Raw genomic sequence first — 23216 nt, 5'->3', positions numbered from 1 at the left:
TCTAATATTAAATTGCCATTGCTTTGAAGTTTTCTATCTTTTCTCTCTGCCTTGACAGTCTTTGCTCTCTGTTTTTACTCTGCTAGTATCTAGGTCCCTTCCCTCTTTCTCTAATTATAATTTTTTGTGCCTTCAGACACTAAAGATTTTTGTCTTTTGTTGATTTTGAAGAATTCTCAGCTGATATCTTTTCAATGCTGCCTGTTTCTTCTTTCTTTTTGATTTCTAATTAGACATATGTTAAGCCATTTTATTCTATTTTCTGTCTCTTAATCCTTCTCCCATTTGTTTTTTCTTTCTATGCTGTGCGCTGGAATATTTCCTCAAATGAGTAATTGATTCTTCCACTGTGTCTACTCTTTGACCCATTTCTGAGTTTTTAATTTTACTGATTGTATATTTTGCATATGCAGAAATTATGTTTCTTTTTTTAAAATCTAGTCATTTAAGTTTTTTGCTTTAGTTTTAGCCATTATTTCTCTAAACAAATGGCATTTCTAATTTGGTTATTTTACACTATGTATTTGAAGTCTCCAATCTGATGTCCTTGGTATTCTAATTCTGTTTTGCTGTTTCTTGTTTTTCTCGGTTCTAGCTCCAGGAGTTTTGTTTCCTCCATATTTTGTACTTTTTACTGGGATCTCATGTTCAGGCTTCATAATCCGTGGGAGTCCTGAAGGGCCAGCCGGAGTACATGCCTCCGGTGATACTTGTTGGTTTCTGCCTAGTATCCAGAAGATCCTTCAAATTGGGACTTCGGATTATGTAGCTGAGGGAACCTAGATCATGCATTTAGGGCAGATGCAAACCTTGAAGCTATGCAAATCCAGTTCTATGATTATAGATTCATAGTGGGGAGACTTTTTCTCTCCACTTGCGACTAAGGCCCAAACAGATGCGTTTGCTGTTGCTTCCCCTGGGCTTTTTTTTTTTTTAAACCCATCCTTTTATTACTGATGTAACTTTTGAGTGCCTTGTTTCTGTTTTGCAAAACAATTATAGTTGACTTCAGTTTGAGGTGTAGCATATTATATTTGTTCCAGAATTTTCTTCCAGTTGGACTCAGATCCCTGGTATGTTTAGGCTTTCGAGATCCCCTGTTACTGAGAAGTTCTTTATTTCTTTCTCATGCATTTACTGCAGTTCCTACATTTTTGTGGGCACAACTGCCAGGCCTGTCTTATTTCCCATATCAGGCATGTCTCCCTTGGGGTCACAGATAATTATGCATAACTTGCTAAACATCTTCTATATTAAGTCAATATTGATCTTTTGGTGTCTGTGCAGTTATAGAATCTATCATTTATACTTGAGTCCCATGTCAAGTGGAAAGTCGATACTGTAAGAGAAGTCTAATATTTCATGATAAAATTTTATGCATAGGTTTCCTTTTAAAAAAATCTGAATTATACAAGTGTATTTATTTGTTTAACACAGGAAGAAGCCGCCTGTCTTTTAAAGCACTGGCTACTCTTCATCCTCCTGGCTACTTAACCTCTTAACAATTTAGAAGACAGTGCTCTCAGTGTTTTGCCCCGAGGGTCACTGCTGACTGAGTCTCCTCCAGTCACTGCATCAGGGGTCCAGAAGAGGCTGGAAAATGCTAAAAGGGACCCATGTTCTATTCTCAGCGGGAGTAGGCGCTCAATAGTAAGAGGAAAAACTACAGCTATCAGCAATAAATAATGAAACAGTACGCTGGAATTCAGAAAGGAAACTCACATGTCTTTGGAAAAGTGATCTGCAGTGATGAGGGGGTGGGGGAAAAGGGTGAGGACCAGACCAGGGAGGAAATGTGAGGACAGGGGATGGAGAGCCACGCAGAGACTATTTTCAGCTTAGCTGCAGCGGGTAAGGAAGTTTTAGTCTTTCTTATTAATTAAAAGCCATTGTCACCCTTGCATGACATAAACATTTGTATGATGCTTTACTGCTTTGAAACTGTTTCTTGACCAGGCTCGGTGGATCAGCCTGTAATCCCAGCACTTTGGGAGGCCAAGACGAGCAGACTGCCTGAGCCTGCAGGTTCGAGATTAGCCCGGGCAACTTGGCAAGACCTCGTCTCTACAGTAAATCAAAAATTAGCCGAGCGTGGTGGCACACACCTGTAGTTCCGGCTACTTGGAAGGCCGAGGCTGAAGGATCTCCGGAGCCCAGCAGATCGATGCTGGAGTGACCATGAGTGTGCCACTGCACTCCAGCCTGGGTGACGGAGTGAGACTCCAACTCAAAAAAAAAAAAAGAAACCGCTTCTTACGCCTATCGCCAACTGTCATATGCCAGATTTTGCAGGACACTCTCCCTGTGAGCTCCTGAAGTGTGAATTACTGTGAACTGTGCCTAGGGAGAAAGAAAACGCCTTTGGATCATACCTCTTACTAATTAAGTCACTTAAGCGCAGAATACTTAAAGGCAATTCCAGAAAAAAATTACAGTCTCGGGAGGGAAAACCTGACTTGTGTTTTGTGGTCTTCCCTTGGTTTACCTTATGCTCTCCTACTTGGTAAGGTTGTTCCCAATACTCAGGTCAGAGCCCAGAGCCTCTGTCTCCAGTGGGCCCTTCCCTGACTCTGCCCAGCCCTCAGTGTTCTCTCTCTCTCTCTCTCTTTCTCTCTCTCTCTCTCTCTCTTTCTCTCTCTCTCTCTCTCTCTCTCCTCCCCCCCCCCCAGGTCATTGTGTAACCTTTTTGGGGTCTCGGTTTCCTCGTCAGTGAAATGAATAGTTGGAATGACTCTGCCAAAACCGAGTCTGTGGAGATCCCTGCAGCGCTTTTTACCTATGGCACAAAAGTCAGCGCTTACTCATCCTTTCGTGTTGGACCTTAAGGCTTTTGCAGGTTGGTCTTGGATTCTCATCAAGATTTCAATTGTTATGGACATCCATGTCAGACTCTGTATGGATTCATAGGACAGAGCAGTCCCGAGAGCCAGAGTAGGTACCAAACAAATGGTGGTTGTCCCAGGCTTTTGATGTCTTCCATTTCCTGTTATCTTTTCCCTCTAAGATCCCATTCCAGCCACCCATACTTAACTTTTAAGGGTCTTCATACTTGTGAGTTTTCGTGTTAACCCCCAAGTTTCTGCCTCTCTGATGCAGGGGTGCCACCTAGTGGGCAAAGGTGGCAACTATAAGCTATTTAGTGTCCATGTTCCTTAATCCTCTGTCCTTCGGTTTAATTCGAGAGGCTGACAAGCAGGCATTTTGGAGTGAGTTGCAGCAAAATGCCTTGAACTGTGGAGCGCTCACACATAGTGCTGGCTCCAGCCCGCAGGGTGTGACGTGAAGGGAGCTGATCTGGATGTCACTGTTCAGAGATCCTTCTCCCAATGGCCTTTGTCATCTAGCATTAGAGACTCCTTCCGTAATGCCTTTTAATCTTTTGCAGCATATTCATCGACGACCATATTATGTTGCCCTCTCTCCTTGTTTCCTGGATAGAAGTCAGGACTTTCAGTAGCAAGTAAAAGAAACTCAAGTCAGACTTGTTTAAAGCCAACAAATCTGTCCTTTGGCTTATGTAACTAAAGGTTGGCTGGCTTCAAGCATCTTGCAAACCAAACCATCGGTATCTGGATTCTTTTGCTTGGTTCCACTCTTAGATCACTTTCTGATTCTCCTTTTTCACCTGGTTTCCTCCTCTTCTCCAAGTCTTGGTGGCTGCTTTATACCTTTTCCTTCTTCAAATCACAGAAAAGTACTGGGATTGCCTCTTGTTGGACTAAGTACAATTCTTGAACCAATTGCTGTGGGAGTGGGAGAATGAGTTGTATTTGGATGCTGGACAGGCAAAAAAAAACACCCCAAAACCCAGATGTCTATAACCTTGGCCATTGTATATGTCAACTCATATAGGACACATGCTATATTCTTTAGTATCTGCCAGTGTGTGTATGCATGTTGCTGGCTATATGAAAAGGCCTAATAATTAATAGCTGACTAATTGAGGAGTTGATGAGAAGGGAGGCCAGAAAGCACTGCAAAGCTGTTGGGTGCCTGAGAGAAGGATAGAGAAAAAGGTGAATTTAGAAACAAGTCTGTAATGGTTTTAAAACATGTGCATGTAGCCTTGTTTATTGGGCCCTCTGATCTTGGAGCCTGGATCCTTCACGTAAAAGGTAAAACATAGGACCACCATGCTGGAGAGGTCACGTGCAGGTGCGCTGGTGGACAGCTCCAGCTGAACCAAGACTTCCAATCACCCTTGCAAAGGCACCAAACATGAGAGGGAAGCTGGCTGGGATCCCCAGACCCATCCACCAGTTGAGTGACTACCACAAGACCTTTGCTGATGTCACACCAAACAGAAGAACCACCAGCTGAGCCCTGCCTGAGTTCCTGAGCCACAAAAGTGTAGGATATAATAACATAGTGGTTGGCTTAAGCCACTGAGTGTTGGGGCAGTCTGTTGTCCTGTGATAGATAACTGGAGCAAACTGCCATCACTTCAACACCTTAATGAGAAAGTCAAGACCAAATGCGTTTCATATTACTTTGACTATGACCTCAACACGAATGTGTCATAAAAAGAACTGTTTATGAAGGAAGATTAAACAACTTTTTTTTCCCCCAGAAGGCTTTCAGATAATAAATTGGTCTTCCTCCTGCCAGCAGCTTGTTGGCAAACTGCCCCTTTAATCTCGGGGAGTCTGATGCAGCACGAGCAAGAGGCAGAGGCCAAAGTCTCACTTGCTTGTCACAGCTTTGCTGCACATGGCAGCTGGTTACAGGTCCCCGGGGACCTGGAGAACTTCTGTTTCCTTATGGAGCTGGATCTTGGCAGGCCAGTAGAGTGTATTCTGTCAGGGGTATTGCAAAATAGAAAGTAGGCTCCCTTTCTGGAAACTTTATGTTTTTCTTTCCTATGTTTTTCCCTGCAGATATACAGCCAGCTGTTACTCCAGAGACTTGTGAATAACCAGGCAGGGAGAGAGTCGGTGAATTTTGCAATGGGTCTGAAGACTTGTCCTACACACTTCTCCACAGGCCCTCGCAGCCTTTCTCTTCACCTCCATCCAAAGGCACTGCCCCCCCATAAGCCGTTCAGAGCAGCTTATATGCACATGCGCATGTTTGAGAACCCACAGTCTCCTCAGGAAGCAGTGTCCTGGCTGGGGCTCCCTGAGACCACTCCCAGAATACTGCACTGTTTTCTATTCCTGACGTCTCAGTTAGCAAAAGCAAGTGAAAAGTATGTCTCCTCACCCCTCAACTCAATCACTGATTTCTATAGCTTGTTCTGTACTAAGCAGTGTTCTAGATTCTGGAAATATATTCATGGACAAAACAGATAAGAATCCAGTGGGTATGGAATCTACCCTCTAAAGGGGAAAGGGAAAGAGACACACACAAATGATAAGCACAGTCGATTCGTTGAACATACTGTGTGTTCAGGGTGGTCAATGAAATGGAAAGTAGAGCAGGGATAAAGCAAGATTGAGAATGGGTGAGGGGGGTTGTAGTGACCAGTAGTATGGTTCCAGGAGGTCGCCTTCTTTTTTTTAATTTTTAATTTTTTTTTATTTTAAGGATGTGGGGTACAATTCAGGGTTAGTTATGCAAATATCCATGATGCAGTTACCCTTGTTGATGAGGTGTGCCCCCCCGCCCCGCAGATTCCCACTACTGCCAGTCCCTTCCTTAGAGTGTTACAATAATTGTTCAAGGTCCACTTCTGAATGAGAACATGGGATACTCAGTTCTTTGTTTCTGCGATAGATCACTTGGATGGACTTAGAGTATTATAGACTCTAAGTCCATCCAAGTTGCTGGGAAGTTCATAATTTTGTCCTGTTTTATCGCTGCGTAATATTCCATCATGTATATGTACCACATTTTTTTATCCAGTCCTTTTTCGATGGGCAGCATGGTTGGTTCCATGTTTTTGCTATTGCAAACAATGCTGCAAGAAGCATACATGTGCAGGTATCTTTTTCATAGAGTAACTTGAGTTCCTCCAGGTATATTCCCAGTAGGGGGATTGTTGGGTCATATGGAAGGCTGATTTTTTAGATCTTTTAGGAATCGCCAGACTGTTTTCCACAGAGGTTATATTAGTTTACAATCCCATCAATGGTATAGAAGTGTTCCCTTCTCCCCGCATCCTTTCCAGCACAGGAGGTCTTCTTGATGATGGTCTTTGGGCAAAGACCAGAGAGAGACAAAGGAGTCGGTTACATAATACCAGGGGGAAGATGATTCTGGGAAGAAGAAATTCTCAAGTGCAAAGGCCTTACGCTGGTATTGGGAAGGAGGCCTGAGCCACACTGAATGTCATGAGTAGATGAGATGAGAGGGCTGTTGTGAGAACTTTTTACTCTAAGAGACATGGGACCCAATGGAACAGAGTGACAGGATCTCATGTATGTCTCAGTGCTCTGGCTGCCGGTTGCAAATCTGCTATAGAGGATGGGGGGTTATAAACAGAGGTTCCCATAGGAGGTTGCTTGCTGTGATGACATGGAAGAGAGATAGTGACGGCTGGACCCAAGGAAGTAGCAGTGAAGAGGAGAGACATGGGTGGATTTCAAGTGTTTTGAAGGAGCCAACAAGATTTGCCAGTTGGGGGTGGGGAGAGAAGTCAAGGATGGCTCTGAAGCTTTCAGTTGTAACTAGGCAGGGGTAGCCTGGAATGCAGATTCAGAGAGAAGATCAGAGGTTCAGCATGAGTCATATTCTATTTGAGAGGGAGGGTTGGCAGTTGAATATACAAGTCTGGGGTTCAGGCAAGGACTGGACTTGAATGAAGAGCCCTTCCCCCAAAGGCTTCTGGGTTGTCACAGGTGAGATTTGTAGGCTTCAGAGCAGAGTGGACATACAGCTTTGTCCCTAGGTTTTTGGAACATGTTTCACCCCATCACGTGTCATGACTGCCATCTATTCTGTGAAACTGTGGGCATTGTGGTGGTGACCAGAATACTGGGTGTCACACTGCACCATCCAAGGACTGTCCATGACAGCATTGTTGGCCTGGAGCACGGATTTGACTATTGGCGTGATCAGATAAAGAGCTTTCTTCTTTGATACGTCATGTGTTTAAGTTTGAGGAGCGGGAAGAAAGATTTTTTTCCATCACTTCATTGAGTCTCTTGGGGTTAGGAGCAGTGGGACTGGAAGAAAAAACAATGAGGAAAAATATCATTTTTCTGAGAGACGCCAGTAACAGAACAATCACTTTTTTTCTGTCTTAGTGCTTTTCACTGAAAAATACCAGCTGCCACTTAGTTGAACCTTGTGCAATATTTACTATTTGAAAAGATTATCCTAACAGAAAGCCGAATGCCAGCATTTTTAATCCACCTTCTGAGTATGGTTTTCAATATAGGGGTATCAGTCTTCTAGGGCTGCTGTAATGAAATACCACAACCACAATCTGGGTGCCTTAAAAAACAACAGAAATGTATGCTCTCACTGTTCTGAAGCCTGGAAGATGGAATTGAGGTGTCTGCAGGACTATGCTCCCTCTGAAGGCTCTAGGGAAGATTCATTCATTGCTGCTTCCAGCTTCTGGTAGTTGCTGGCCATCCTTGGGTTTCCTTAACTTGTAGCTGCATCCTTCTAATCTCTGCTGCTTCTGTCACATGGTCTTCTTTCTGGATTTCTACATGTCCAAATGTCCCTCTTATAAAGACACCATTTTTTGGATTAGAGCCCATCTTAATCCAGATTATCTCATCTTAACTTGGTAGCATCTGTGAAGGCTGCTTCCAAATAAGACCTCATTCTCAAGTACCAGGAGCTGAACATATCTTTTTGGGAGGAATGCAGTTCTACTTAGTATAATACAGAAGGAAAATAAAAGAATGGGCCGTAAAATGCAGTCTAAGCTAAAGCAATACTGCTTTATCAAAATAACTCAGCTAAAATAACTCAGCTGTTCTGGTAATCGATTTCAAATTTCTTATTCACAAAAAAATTTAGACCACTTCACACACAAACGTTGGCTTTCCCCCCCCCAAATTTTTGATGCTTCAAATGATATTCTCTCAAATTGTGCCCATGGTAGGGGCAATATATTTTGGTATATGTGTCACTCTGGGAAATTTAGCAGCATCAGTGTGAGAAGGAAACGTGCAGTCTTTAACCAGGATACACAGAATCACTGAACAAATACATGATAGAATCTGTTTGCTTTGTTCTTTGCTGAAATAGTATATTCAGAAGCTTAGTGATAAGGGCATTGACCTCTATCTAGAACAGAATGTACATGTGGTCTCAAGACCGTGGGTGAAGTTGGAAAGCCTGTGGAGAGCCTGTGAAGATTGTGGTGACTAAGAGTGCAGGTTCAGGACCAATGCAGTTCAAATCCCAGCCTTACTGTGGGACCGTGGGTTTAGCCCTTGACCGTCAACGCCTCCAGGCCTTAATTTTCCTGTCTGTAGAATGGGGACAGTTACAGGGTTCTTTTGGGGTCCTTTGAAGGTTTAGTGGGGAGTGAGAGCATGAATTCTGGAGCCAGATGGCCCAAAGGTCAATCCTGACCTTACCACTTGCTACCCTTGTGGTCTTGGGCGAGGTGTTGAGCCTCTCTGGGCTTCAGTTTTCTCCTCTGTAAAACGGAACTGAAGATAAATACCTACTTGTTGTGGTTGGGAAGATTGAATGAGTTCGATGAACTAACACTTGTGAAATTCTTAGAGCAGTGTCTGGTACACAATAAGTACTGTTGAAGTGTTTTCCATACTCAAGTGTTTAATGAATGCCAGGACCATAGTATAAGCTAATAAATGTTAGTTGCTCCTATCATTGTTATATCCCCTTCATCCTGCCCCCGAAAGTACTCCCTATCAGCCCCCTTCATTTGGTACTGAAAAATACTTATACAGGGGTATTTTGCCTTACAGAAAGCTTGAACTTTCAAAACAGTTGTGTTGCATGGATTGCCTTATCCAAGGACTTACTGTGGGATTCCTTAAACTAGTACTTTAAAGTGGAACTTTATTTACAAAATCAATCCTGTTTAGACAGACCATCTTTTCAGGAATGTATTCCATAAAATTAAATTGGTATTAAGATTGGGCAAACTGAATGTCTTGTTTATTCATCATATATCCTGGGTTGTTCATTTCCGTGATTTGATATACTTCTACACAGCATTTTAACCCCTGATATCCTCTTGTAAAATATTACTACTGTCTTAGTTCATTCGTGTTGCTATGACAAAACACATGAAACAGAGTAACTTAAAATAAGTTTCTGTTACTGTATTTTTTATCCCAATTGTAGAGGCTGGAAACCCCAGCAGAGAGACTCTCATCTGTTCATGATGACTTAACCACTGCCCAAAAGGCACCACCTCTCAATACCACCACAGTGGGTATTAAGTCCGACACCTGATTTTAGAGGACATTTAGGCCGTAGCAGTTACCTAAGTGATAATGATTGATAACTATGGGATATGAGAATTGACAAGAGCTTGAGAAATTTCTAAATCTCTTCCTGCTGCTGGTTCTGCAGTCAAGAATGTTGATTCAGACAGTGAGAAAGTGGTTCTCCTTTTCTGGACTAATTCAGCCTCGTTGATTACATTGTAAAAGTCTCAGTTTGTTGTTTGTTTCTTTTCTCATATATCTCCTCTTCTAATAAGGCAGTGAATCTCAAAGTCCCTGCAGACATCAATACACAGCTACATTTTTTAAAAGTTTTTAATTTTAAAGATGGTAGGGTACAAGTCAGTGTTAGGTATACAGATGTTCATTATACAGGTACCCTTGTTGATGAGGTGTGCCCGCACCTCCCCTGACAGCGTCCCACTACTACCAATCCCACTCCCTCTCCCCTGGCAGTTTCCCACTACTGATATGCCTACATTTTTATATCACTGCATTAACCTCACTTTCTCTTTATAGCAGGGGATTTGGGTTTCCAGTTGTGATACCGGTGTTCAAACCTCACAGCATGTTAGAAACACCTGAGGAGCTTTTAAAGCCAAGAATGCCTTGGTATCCCCACACCCTCAGAGATTCAGCTGTGTGGATTTTTTTTTTAACCTGCCCAGTTGGTATCATTGCACAGCCCTGGTTAAGTACCAGCCACTCATAATCATGACTGGCTATGTTCTTCATCCATGCTAATGTTTGCTTTTTAAAGGCAGGTGGATTCGTTTTAAAAAGTGAATTGTAGCTCTGGTGGTTATTGGAATGACTGAGGTTTGGTAAATACCCATGAAGTTGGAGAGGTAGAGTCCCCTCACCTGGCCAACATCCTGACAGTGGCTGCTGGCAAAGTCTGTCTCTGAGTTCAGCCAAGGCTCTTTTTACATTTTTATTTATGCTACGTCAAGCTTCTCACACTTTTTTTTTTTTTTTTTGAGTTGGAGTCTCACTCTGTCGCCCAGACTGGAGTGCAGTGGCCGCTCCCAGCCACTGCAGCCTCGACCTGCTGGGCTACGGCGAACCTTCCGCCTCAGCCTTCCAGGTAGCTGAAACTATAGGCGCGCGCTACCACGCCCGACTGATTTTTGATTTATTGTAGAGATGAGGTCTCGCCAAGTTGCCCAGGCGGGTCTTGAACCCACGGGCTCAGGCAATCCACTCACCTCAGCCTCCCAAAGGCGCGGGATTATAGGCTGAGCCACCGAGCCTGGCTATATTTTTAAAACTTTTAAAAAACAAAATTAAATCTATTGCACGTCTCTATTGCGACGCTTGTGTTCTCTCTCCTCTGCCTCCCAACCCCAGCTGCCTTCCCATCATAACTCCAAAATGCTCTTGCATTTTCTGCCGAGTCCCAGATGTTCTGTCATAGCCTTGGAATGGCTATGGCACAGGCCAAAGAGAATTTGAGGCTGAGATGGGAAGGTCTGGCCAATGAAGAGGAAACATCAATAATTTTCTCTTCCAGCCTTGTGAATCTGCAGTGAAGTCGGAGAGAGCTAGAGCTGAAAAGCACTTCTTGATCAGAAGCCCTGCAAAGCAGGCAGGCAGCTACATGTTGTCTTAAGTTGCATTTCTGCTGACCTCGGCCATGGCCCGGGCAGACCACCCTCCTTTTTGCACAGAAAGGTAATTCTGCTACTAAGTTCAATCACTCCCCTGTCGTTTGGAACACATTATTCCTTAGTGGTCTTGTGGTTTGGGTCTTTGTGCGCTGGGGAACATGTTTAATAAAACCCACACAATTCATTTTGACAGCCTTGGCCCATCCCTCCAAAGTGAGGAACTGCTCGTGACTTTCTTTTTTCTATTTTCAGTTTGTGTTGTTTGATTGCAAAATCAGGCATTCCTTTGAATTCATGTGTGTCCTTAAAAACAAAACAGCGTGTTTTCAACAGTGCAAACTCTCCCCTCCCTGTCGCTGTTGGTAGGCTCGCTTATCTTTCCAGGTAGAGAGAATGGTCAACGATTTATAAACCAAATGTCCCCCTGTCCCCATCCTACTGCTCGAAGATCAAAGTGTAGCCCCCAGAGAGCTGCTCTGTGGCAAGGGTCACCTAGCATGTAGAGGGTGAGACTCAAGAGAGTTTAAAACAAACTCATGGCCATTTATGTATTATACGAGTATGTAATTACTCTACCTTCCAGAGTAGTTACCCAAGAAGACATCCTGTCCTTGTGTAGACCTTGCTCATAAGAGGCAGAGTGATCAAGTGAAAACGTCACGGCTGGTAAGTTAGAAAAGAAACCTGGTTTGAATATTTGCTTTGCCATCTGATAATCTTGTGTCTTGGACAAGTGCCCTGACCACACGCTATGCCTCAGTTCCCTTTTGCAAAATGAGAGACAACGACGGCGTACGTGACTGATTCAAGGATAGACAAAATGTTTTCACAGGACCTGACACTGGTGCTCACAAAACGGCAGCTGTGAACTGACATTGAAAAGCAGGACCAGCAAAATCGGTGAGCCTGTCTCACTCTCTAGTTCCTAAAGCTTTTTTTTTTTTTTTTGTAATAGATTTTATTTTCTAGAGAAGTTTGAGGTCCACAGCAAAACTGAGAGGAAGGTACAGAGACTTCCCATGTGCCCTTGAGTCCACATTACGAGCATCTCTCCACTCCCCCAGGGGTACATTGATTGCGATCAACAAACCTACACTGACATGACATTATCACCCAAAGTCCGTAGTTGATGTTAGCGTGCACTCTTGATGTTTTACCTTCTGTGGGTTTGGACAAATGTGTCATGGCACGGATCTACCAATATAGCAGTACAGCATATTTTCACTTCCTTGAAAATACTGTACTCTGCTTATTCATCCCTCCTCACAAACCCTGGCCATCCATCGAAATTTTTACTGACTCCATAGTTTTACCTTTTCCAGAACATCATATTGTACAGTATGTAGCCTTTTCATACTGCCTATACAATCCCAAACAGTATTATCTCCTCACCTACTTTCTCATCAGATTTGACCCTGAATAATGTTTATTCTTATCCAAAAAATCTAAACAAATCTGGAAGACTTCTTCTGAGATGATTTAGAAAAATAGGTCGTAGACTATGAAAATATCAATCGATGAATTCCTCATAAGTTCTGAGAAGTGGCAGAATGTCAAAATGAACACGCAACTGGTAGAAACGTCTGCTTTGAAGGGCAGGCTGCACATTTGGACAGATCAGTCTAAAAGGATGTGCACATTACGCTGTCCCTGCAAAAAAAAAAATGCCCTCTTGAGCACCTTCACAAAAGGGAGGACCACCCTTGGAAATCACCATGGAAGAGAAAATAACTTGGGCGAGCAGATACTGAAAAGATGGAAAGATACAGAGAGAAGGTGGACTTTAAATTTTTCAGTGCCAGGACAGTGAGAACTGGGAGCCTGAGAGGACATATTCAGCATTTTTTGTGTGTAATAGTTTTGAGGATGACAGATAGTGCTGGAGTCTCATTTGGATGGGATGTTAGGTCTCATCCCCGTTGCTCACCGTACAGAAAGGCAATTACTGAGACTGAGTATTGCCAGGGGAAAAGAGGGCAAGGAGAATGGAAGGTTCATTCTCCAATCCATCCCACTGAAGTTGAGATTTCACAGAGTGGGGCAGGAATGTATAAAACAGGAACTAGGGAGGTGTCAGGAAGAGGAGTTGGTACATAGATGGGTCCCTGCATCTCATTGTCTGGATCCAGTGATCTAGTGAGTTTCAGTTTCTTGATACTCTAGACCGGAGGGTCAGTTTCCCAAGAAAGGACCTCAAATAAGACAAATGTAAGTGTCAAGCTTCAAGGCCAGCAAGGTGAATTTCTATATTTATTCCAAAAAACAAAGTAGCCATTAGTTCTGTGGGGAAGTTGGACCACCTTCAAGTCCACAGTGACCAAGGGTGATGTCTGTAAGTTGCCTACAGTCTATCACTGGTGTGGCAAGTTTCTCACATGGAACAAAGCTAATGGTATCACTCATGTTTGATTTCTGGTGTCAAGGCAAAAAATAAAGGGACAGTGGCTGTGGCCCCCTAGAAAACAGACCTTCCCTTTCTTTCATCAGGGGCTCTGGCCACGCAAGCAACAGAGGGTGGACAGACTTTTGGAGTCAGGGAGATCTGAGTTCACTTACTACAGACGATGCAACTCTGGGCAGGGCTCTGTCACTGATCAGCTTTCCTGGGTGAATTTGAAACCCATGATGACGATGACCCAGAGCAGGTTGTCAGGCCATGAAGACACCTAGATATGTGTGATTAGTTCAGGTCCTTGTCCAAGCGGAATGAGGGGCTGATTCATCTTGCCTGTTAGACTGACTGTCTTCATGCATGCCATCAGGTCAAGATTGGCTGCAAGAACTCTTAGACCTCCCTGGTTTCTGAGTGTATGTAGAGTTTGTTTTTAGCTGTTTGTTTGTTTGTTTGTTTGGGTAGCTAGTAAGTGATGCACTGTTTCCTGGCAGTCCTTGGGGGGCCCCTGGTCACATACTTTGTTTTGCTAGAGTCCTGGGAAGCCCTTCTAAGAAAAATGTGGTCTCTGGAGCCTTCTCTATGTATTATACTTTGGCCACAACTTCACATGCTGAGTTGGACTCCCCGGATTGTCACTTCCTTCTGAGATCCTACCCGCTCTACCCTCTGTGGTTTCCCGTACGGCGAATCGAAGTCCAGTTGCCAGAGAAACCCTGGCCAGCCCAGGGACATTATTCTGGAAGCCCTTCCTACTTGGCAACCAACCTGGGATCCTGCCACATGCAGTATTAGGATTTGTACAACCCTGTGTAGGTTAAAAATAACTCATTCCAAAGTAACAAGGGACTCGGCTTTCTCTTTTGCAGGCTGCAGGGCATTGGCAACACTGTAGAGGGGAGAATTCCAACCCTGCAGCTTACCCTCTTTTCCCTTACTTCAAAGTTCTTTTCCAGAAAGCCTAGAATAAGTTGGGTTCTCCTGTTTGGCCAGGTTAATCTCTCCAGCACACTAGAAGAGAGTAAAGAATTAGGAAGCACTGAGGTCAGAGGTGAAGAGGAAACTTCTAGACCACCTGGGAGGGTACTCAGGGAGGCCTGGAGTTGAGGCTTTCATAGTACAGGAAGAAAGTGAGTGTGTGTGTCTGTGTCTCTTTCTCTGCATGTGAGTGTCTCCGCCTTTCTCCTCTCTTTCCCTCCCCTTCCACCTTCCTGTTTCCTCCTCTTTCCCTTCCCTCCCACCTCCTTTCTCCCTCTCCCTCCCCCCTCCCCTTCCCCTCTCTTTATGACTTGGCTTTCAGTGGTGAGGATCAAAAGCTGTGGAAATGTTGAATGGGCCTGGGAATACTGCCCTCTCTTGTCCAGCTCTCTGCAATAAATTCCCCACCTGCTTGGCTGGCTTGTGTTGAAAGAATTGAGGTCCCTTTTCTTCAGTGATGCAGACCACTGGGCGTTCATGAAAACTGTTTCATTAAAATTGAAGTTAGATATAAATTCAGCTGGACTAGTTTAAGATCTCTTCCGCTCATCAAGATAAGGGGAGGCTTAAAAATATATCCAAAACTCATCTGGGACCATCATCCAAAACGAACATGGAGAAAATTTCAAACAAGGAGAATGAGATTGTAACCAGTATGACCAGATAATTACAAAATATCACATTAAAATCAGGTTTTAAAGTTAAATCTGTATTGCACGCCCCCCCAAAGAATAGTTAAATGAAACTGGATAGATCACAGAAATAACTTTACATCTAAGTTTTTAATATATAATAAAGCACATGTCAAACCAAGAAGAAGAAATGATTACTCAACATGTAGGTTTAGAACAACTGGCTTTCTATCAGGCACACTGGTGTGTACCTGTAGTCCCAGCTACTCAAGAAGGTTAAGGAGGGAGATCGCTTGAGCCCAGGAGTTCAAAGCTGTAGTGAGCCATGATTACATCTGTAAATAGCCACTGTGCTCCAGCCTGGATGAAATAGTGTGACTGTCTCTCAAAAACAAACAAAACTGGCTTTCAATTTGAAAAAAAAACCTTTTTTACATGATTACATTGACTCACACAATAGTCCAAATAACTAGAGATTGAAAAATAAAATAGCTTAGAATGTTAGTTTATGATTCAGGGAAGTATAACACATGGCCGTGGCATTATTTCTAATATGATTGCTTAGATCATTTATGCTTTTGAAGTAAACAGAAACTTTGAGGCTAATACAAGGGGGTATCCAAAAAAAACAAACAAAAACAGTTATGTTTTAGAGAGCAGACCTCTTGTAGTACACTCAGAATTTGTTCCTCTGGTCCAAACGGTTAACCAAAATTTTTATCTGGATATTTTAAGAAGGTTGCATCACGATTTGCAGAAAAAATGTCTTGAGTTTTGGCAAATAGGTGACTGGTTCTTCCACCACGATAATACATCTGCACACACTGCACTGAGTGTTCAGAAGTTGTTGGCCAAAAATGGTATAATCCCGTGGCCCAACCTTCCTATTCACCTGATCTTGCCCTGAGGGAATTTTTTTTGTTTCTCCAGATGAAAGATGTCCTCATTTGCTGATGCAGAAGAGGTGAAACAAAAAATGGCAGAGCACTAAAAGGCATCAAAATTGATAAGTTCAAAATCTGTTCTGAGCAGTGGAAAAAGTGTCTTGATAGATACATTACATCAAATGGAGAGTGCTCTGATGGTAACTGAAGTTTAAACATGTAAGACTAAGAACACAAGTTTTTATAAATAAATTCTGATTTTCAGGGAATCCCCCATATATATTTTTAAAAAGATTTTCTAATTGTTTTCTATTTTCCTTTAAATAACTTATAAAAACAATATTTAGCAGTCCTAATATAACACTGAAATCTAGTAACAGTATTTCATGTAATTCCAGGTAGCAGATATTCATTCTCTCTCCATCACTGTATGTAAATTAAGATGTAGTTCTATAAAGCTTCTCAATCTCAAATCAAATAATTAAACTATAGCTTTAAAACGTCTGGTTAGGCCAGGCTTGGTGGCTCAGCCTGTCATCCTAGCACTTTGGGAGACCAAGGTGACTGGATTGCCGGAGCCTGCAATTTGAGACCAGCCTGGGCAATTTGGCGAGACCTCGTCTGTACAGTAAATAAAAAATTAGCTGGGTGTGGTAGCATGTGCCTATAGTTCTGGCTATTTGGAAGGCTGAGGCAGAAGGACCACCTGAGCCCAGCAGGTAGACAGTGGGGTGGCCATGAGCATGCCACTGCACTCCAACCTGGGAGACAGAGTGAGACTCTAACTCAAAAAAAAAAAAAAAATCTGGGTAGCACATTGGCACAAATACGTAATTCTGAGCACTTTCTTTCATCCTAGGTAGAGACACATATCTTTTAACGGTCCCCAAGGTTTAGTTCCAAAGAAGGACTTTTCTAAGGAGGATATTTTCTTTTCTCTTTTAATTTTTATTTTGAAATTGTGGGGTACAATTCAGGGTTAGGTATACAAATGTTCATTGTGCAGGTACCCTTACTGATGAGGTGTGCCCCTCCTTCCCAGTAGTGGATATGGACTACTGTCAATCCCAGCTACCCACCCCTTCCTACCTCCCCAAAGTTTCCTGTTACTTTCAATCCCTTTCCTATAGTAATATGGTAGTTGTTCAAGATGCACTTAGGAGTGAGAACATGTGATACTCAGCTCTTTGTTTCTGTGAGATCACTCAATAGTATAAGCTCTAATTCCATCCATGTTGCTGTGAAGTTCATGATTTTGTTTTTCTTTATGGCTGCGTAATGTTCCATTGTATATATGCACCACATCTTTTTTATTCAGTCCTCTCTTAATGGGCAGCATGGTTGGTTCCATGTTCTTGCTATTGTGAACAATGCTGCGATAAACCTACATGTACAGGTATCTTTTTTATAGAGTGACCTGACTTCTTCCGGGTATATTCCCAGTAGGGGGACTGCGGGATCACATGGAAGGTCAATTTTTAGGAGTTTTAGGAATCGCCACACTGATTTCTACAGAGGCTGTACTCGTTTACACTCCCACCAACAGTGTAGAAGTGTTCCCTTTTCGCCACATTAAGGAGGATATTTTAGATGTATGTGTCTGAAGATCACACTGTTAGACTTCTAGGAATGAGTTGCCTGCTCCAAATTTTACAAATTTAAACTGCATGCGAACCACCATATAATGTATATAGAACGTTAATTCACGTTTATAGAAGACATTTAACTTTTATATATAATCAAGTACAGTTTGTTCAAATTGATTATGCTTCTTAGATTTTCTAGGTTTTTAATTACTGAAAGATTAAATGGATCTTACATCACTTATCAAATCTTGCTGTGAGGTGAGTGGCATGACCCGTCAATTAGAGGATGTCTGATTAATTCTGCATGACCCGAAAGTCGCACACTGCCTTGATTAGTTCAGGAACTGTGCCTTGTCCTTTCAGCCTGCAGTGGTGACAGAGGCAATAGTCCAATAGCAGCATTTTCAGAGGTAGATGCCCTTGACAAGTATGGCTTAGCAGTCCCCAAGTCAGAAGGATTGTCTTGAAGAGTGTTTCTACTAATTCAGATGCTTTAGGAACCTACAAATTAGAGGCCTGTGTCATAAAATACTTCAGGTAAAGGTGTCAGTCCTTAGTCAAAGGCCAGTCAGGACAACTGGGCATTGCTTTTAATCTGTTGGAGCAAATCTCTGAAAAGTAGCCCCAAGCAATATTTGCCTCTGCCTCCCACCTCCTGCCCTATGACCGGCGCTTGACCAGGCAAAGACAGGCAGTCACCTCTGGTGGGAAAATTACAGTTTCTTCTGTATTAAGTAAAGTCACCTTTCTCATGTTTCCTGTTCTTTTCTTTCTTTCTTTCTTTCTTTCTTTCTTTCTTTCTTTCTTTCTTTCTTTCTTTCTTTTTCTTCTTCTTCCTCTTCCTCTTCCTCTTCCTCTTCCTCCTCCTCCTCCTCCTCCTCCTCCTCCTCCTCCTCCTCTTCTTCTTCTTCTCTGAAGCTTACCTTTGGGCAGGTTTTTAAATGATGATAGACTGGGCTTATGGTTATGCAGGTGCTGCCTCCAAGGTAATTTTAGTAAACAAAGAGTTTCGTAAGCGTTTCAAATTTACATTTGACACAAGAAGTTGCTGAATGCTTAACGTGTGCAGGTGATGAAAGGAAGCACAAAAGAAACATTTGGTCTTGGCTCTGTAAGATTCCAGAGTAATCATTTGAACTCCCAAGTCATGAGATGCCATGATCGTAAGTGACGATCTGTCTTCACTACTGTCATCATATTGTGACCTGGTAGCATGCAGTGTTTCCTTACTTAGCTGCTCATTCAAATCACCTGGTAGGAAGCCTAGCTTGGGTTCCAGTCCCAGGGATGCTGATGTACCTAGTCTGGGGTGTTACCTGGACGAGTAGATTTTTGCAGTCAAGGTTGAGAATCAGTGGCTCATAGCAACCCTGTGAAGTGGGGAAAACAGGCAGTTCCCTTCCCATTCACGTGTGAAAGCTGAAGTCCAAGGTGAGGAACCAGCTTGCCCAACTTTATACAACCAGTCAGTGGCAGGATTAGAATGAGAAACAAAGACTTCCAGCCAAAGGGACTTTGAAATCAAACTTGGCAGTCTGTTGATCACATTGTGGCCACTGTGTGAAATTCCTTGGTTATTACATTAAGAATCTGTTTCTGGGAAATTTAATGCAACTTGTTTAATCCTGGAATCCCTCCAACCGTAATACACTGTCTTCCATGCACCGAACTTCTGGCACTGGGAGGGGGAAGGATGAAGGCAATGGGGTCCTTGGAAGGGCCAGGACTGAAGGGTTTGGCGCCGAGCCCCTGGGGGAGTTTCACAAGAGGCGACTTCCAGCCAAGGTGGTACCCGCCTCCCTTAAGCCCAGGAGAACTGCTTCCTCCTCAGGAAGGCACATTCTCTGAAAGAGAAAGGGGCAGCTTTTTAGTTCCTCATGTTCTTAGCATCTACACTTGAAGCTGATCCAACCTTCTAAATATTTTAGATAATGCCATTTAACCTGTAATTTCTCACTTTGGAGTTTATGTTAACCACCTTTGGGGTCTCCCATAAAGCACTTAGCCATCATTCAGGGCCCCTCTACCTCCTTGTAATTTTTTTTTTTTTTTTTTTTTGCCAACTTCTCATTTAAGAGAAGCATCCCCCATATCTGCCATCTCTTGATGTCTGTCCCGCCATCTGCCATGACCACACGTCTCCTGCCCGGACTCCACTGCAGCAGCCTTCATGTGTTTGACAGGGTTGCCCACCCTATGGAGCTCTGGAGGGTTCTTGGGAGCTTGTGTCCCACTGGCCTTCAAACAGATTCATGGGTCAAAAGAGATGTGCTGAGTGTGAGCTAGATAGGAGGAGGCCAGGACCCCCATTCATAGAATCTGTAACTTGTTATAGGACCACAGCAGAGCTCGGCTGCTATGGCTTCTTTAGACTTTTCTCTTGATTCCAATACGGCCATGGTAGGAAGACTTTTTTTTAAATGTATCAATGTCTAATAATAGTCACCTTGTAAATGGGCCCTTGTTTTCTAAGAGTTTTCTTGCTGTCTACTTTCTTGTTCTCTGTCCTTCTTTTCAAATATAGAATGCCTCCTATGTTCACTGTTCTAGCTGTGTTAGTGAACAAAACAAATGTCCTTTGTAGATCTTGCTCTCCAAGGTGATTGGCGGGGGGCAGAGAGGAGCATTTATTTAGCACATACTTTTTACCAGGAATAGCCTCATATAACTTATGGGAAAAGGCAGCAGGTTAAATAGATAAATTATATAATATCATGTTGATAAAGAGTAAAATAGTTCCTGGCCCTATGCTCACAACCTATTTGGGAGAAATAAACTTGAAATTAACTATAGTATGATATATGATCAAGGTATATACCAAATGCAATGAAAACATTTATAAGAGGTCATCTTCTCTCTCTCTCTCTCTCTCTCTCTCTCTCTCTCTTCCTGGCAGCTAGTTAGAAAAGGGTTGACCAATGCAGATGACACTGGAAATGACTCTGCAATGATGGCATCTGATGAGTGGCAGGAGGCTGTTCTATTCGGAAATAATTGGGTGGGTAAAAGTACAGAGCATGAGTGAATCTGGTGTCAGGGAACAAAAAAGAGGCGAGGAACCAGCTTGGCCAACTTTATATAACCGGTCAGTGGCAGGGTTACAATGAGAAACAAAGGCTTCCATCCAAATGGACTTTGAAATCAAACTTGGCAATCTGTTTATCACATTGTGGCCATTGAAGTACTCTAAAAATAATGGAATATTTAAAGTTTCTGAATTCTGACTGGGAACGAAACTGAAAATAAAACTTTGAGCCGCCTTACAAATCCTGGGGAATGACCCTGCAGATACTAGGAAACCTTCCAGGCTTTAAAGCTCAGCGGTTGATGCTGTGTGTTCCCAAGGTCACTTTGGCAAAGTGAAGGACATCTACAGTGATGGGTTGTTAGCATGCTGAGCCATGAGTAGTCGTCTAATCAGAACACAGTGGGAGTTCCGGCCCCTGATGGAAGAGCAGGAGGAAAAGAGGGAAGATGCAAAGAGAATTAGATGTGGACATCTAGCCATGTCATTAACTAAGCCATGGCATATGCTATGGTTTTGAGTAGAGGTAATGGGGGACCAGCCTGAATTGTGATTTGGACACGTGTTTCTTTCTCACATATTAACACTTGTTCTGAAATCAGCCCTGAGACATACGCAGTAGGTTTGGTAATGTCTCATTTTATAGCAAGTTAACAGAAGTCAGGAGAACTGTGTCATCAGTTCAGCATGGGAACTGTGACCACAGAGGCAGAAAAAGCCTTGAAGAGTGACAGATTAAGAGCCAAGAAAATGAGAACTCCAACCAAAGCTTGAAGGAAGTTAGCTACAATCTGTGTTCATGCTCATTGGGACTGAGAACTTGGTAGCCTGTAAGTAAGTTCTCAGGGTGTGCGTGTGAGACCCTTCCTTCTAGATCGCATAGACCTAACAGCCCTAACTCGGGGTCTTGAGAATTCAACCTTAGCATCTGCTGCTCAAGATTCCAGGCCCTGAGCAAAGCCAGCCAGTTGAGAAGTGTCTTCCAAAATTAGCTTGGGGAGACAACTCAGAAATTACTTGGGAAGACATCATTGTTTCTTTAGTGGGTAAATGTTTCAAATTTAATTAGTGCTGCACTGGATTCTGGTAAGTGTGCAAAATCAGCCAGTTGAAAAGTATCGTCCAAAATTATCAGGGGACGGCAACTCAGATTACTTGGGAAGGCATCATTGTTTCTTTAGTGGGTGAGTGTTTCTAATTTAATTAGAGCCAAGAAAAAAGTGATAAAGTAAATGAAACACTTTTTGTTGTTAAAGACCTATCTGTGTCTAATCGTATTTTAAATATTAGTAAGATTTAAAGTTATTTTAAAATGTCCTTTAGAGAAAAAATATTATCCTGTGCTTTACAAAGGTAATTGAGAGATTTAGACTTGAGTTTTAAATTTGGGAACATAAAAACATTAAAAACTAGTCACATTGATATTTAAAATTAGAATTCCAAGAGTTAATCTAGACCATTGAAGTACTCTAAAAATAATGGAATATTTAAAGTTCCTGAATGCAGTTTAAAGCACGAAGAGAATATAGTTGGTAAAGTTCCCCTTAAAAATAATTGTTAAAATTTGCTTATGTAGAATAAGATTTATAAGTTGAACTTTAATTCTTCAGAGAAAAGTAGGGATTTGAATTTTAACTTCAATACATCGCATACTAATTTTTAAAATTAAGAAGGTAAACATTAGGAAGTAACTTTGAATAATCTTTTCTATTATATACAGAAACCACTCTCAAGAGGACAAAAAAAAAACACACATTGAGAGAAAATATATTTTACTGTTTGTATCTTGACACAGCTTAACTGGCAACAAAACAATTCCTGTGCCCTGTCTGCTTCTACACGGTTGTGTAACCATCCTCAGCTCACCACTCGTTCCTGCAGCTTGTGTGAATGCACACAAGTAGTGCATGCTTCTATTTTTAATCCAGTCATTTCCCCCAAGTGCAGGTCTTTGCTCCTACTTCCCCCACCTCAGACCCCTGCTCAGGGAACTTCCTTGAGGTCTGTCTTTTCTGCATTCCTTTGGGGTTTAAAGTCCATACCTTGCAATTTAGCACTTAATGATTGCCCTCTCGACACAGTCTCTAATTCTTTCAGTGGGTTTAAGTCTCAAAGACCAGGAATTCTTTGTTCTCCACATCTTGGTTCCAGCCAGCCATCTACATAGATAGGTTTAAAAAAAATTAGAAAGATGATCTCTTGAGATTGACTGATTGAATTCTCTTCTCTAAGCACCTTAGGTGAACAAAAGTCACACGAGATGTACTTTAAGGATCATCTACGGGGGCGGGTCCATGGTATTGCATCACGCTCGGGCTTCAGAATACACCTTGGTTCACGTCCTGGCTCCATTACTTATCAGCTGAGTGATCTTGGCTAATTTATTTCAGCTGTTCAAGCCCCAGTTTTGCAGACCCTTAGCGCAGGGTCTAATAATAAAGCCACATAAAGATTTATTGTTATTGGTAAAGCCAGCTGACCAAAAGGCTACTTTCTAGGGAGGAAGAAAATGACAGTCTCCAACTAGAGATGTGACTCTCTCTGAGCAGGCCAGAGGAAGAGGCCAGAGCAGTGTTAAGACAGCTCTAGGCCCTTCTCTTTTTTTTTAAACATATTTTTTATTTTAAAATTGTGGGGTACAGTTAAGGGTTAATTATACAAATATTCATTGTGCAGGCACCCTTGTTTATGAGGTGTGTCCCCCCCCGTCCCCAGACAGATATTGACTACCATTAATCCCACCTCCCTTCCCCTCCCTGCCCCGCCCCCCGTAGTTTCCCGCC

The sequence above is a fragment of the Carlito syrichta genome, unplaced genomic scaffold (assembly GCF_000164805.1).
Source record: "Carlito syrichta isolate Samal-C Ts95f unplaced genomic scaffold, Tarsius_syrichta-2.0.1 Scaffold303038, whole genome shotgun sequence".
NCBI classification, from domain to species: domain Eukaryota; kingdom Metazoa; phylum Chordata; class Mammalia; order Primates; family Tarsiidae; genus Carlito; species Carlito syrichta.
Note: the sequence above shows the minus strand (reverse complement) of the source record.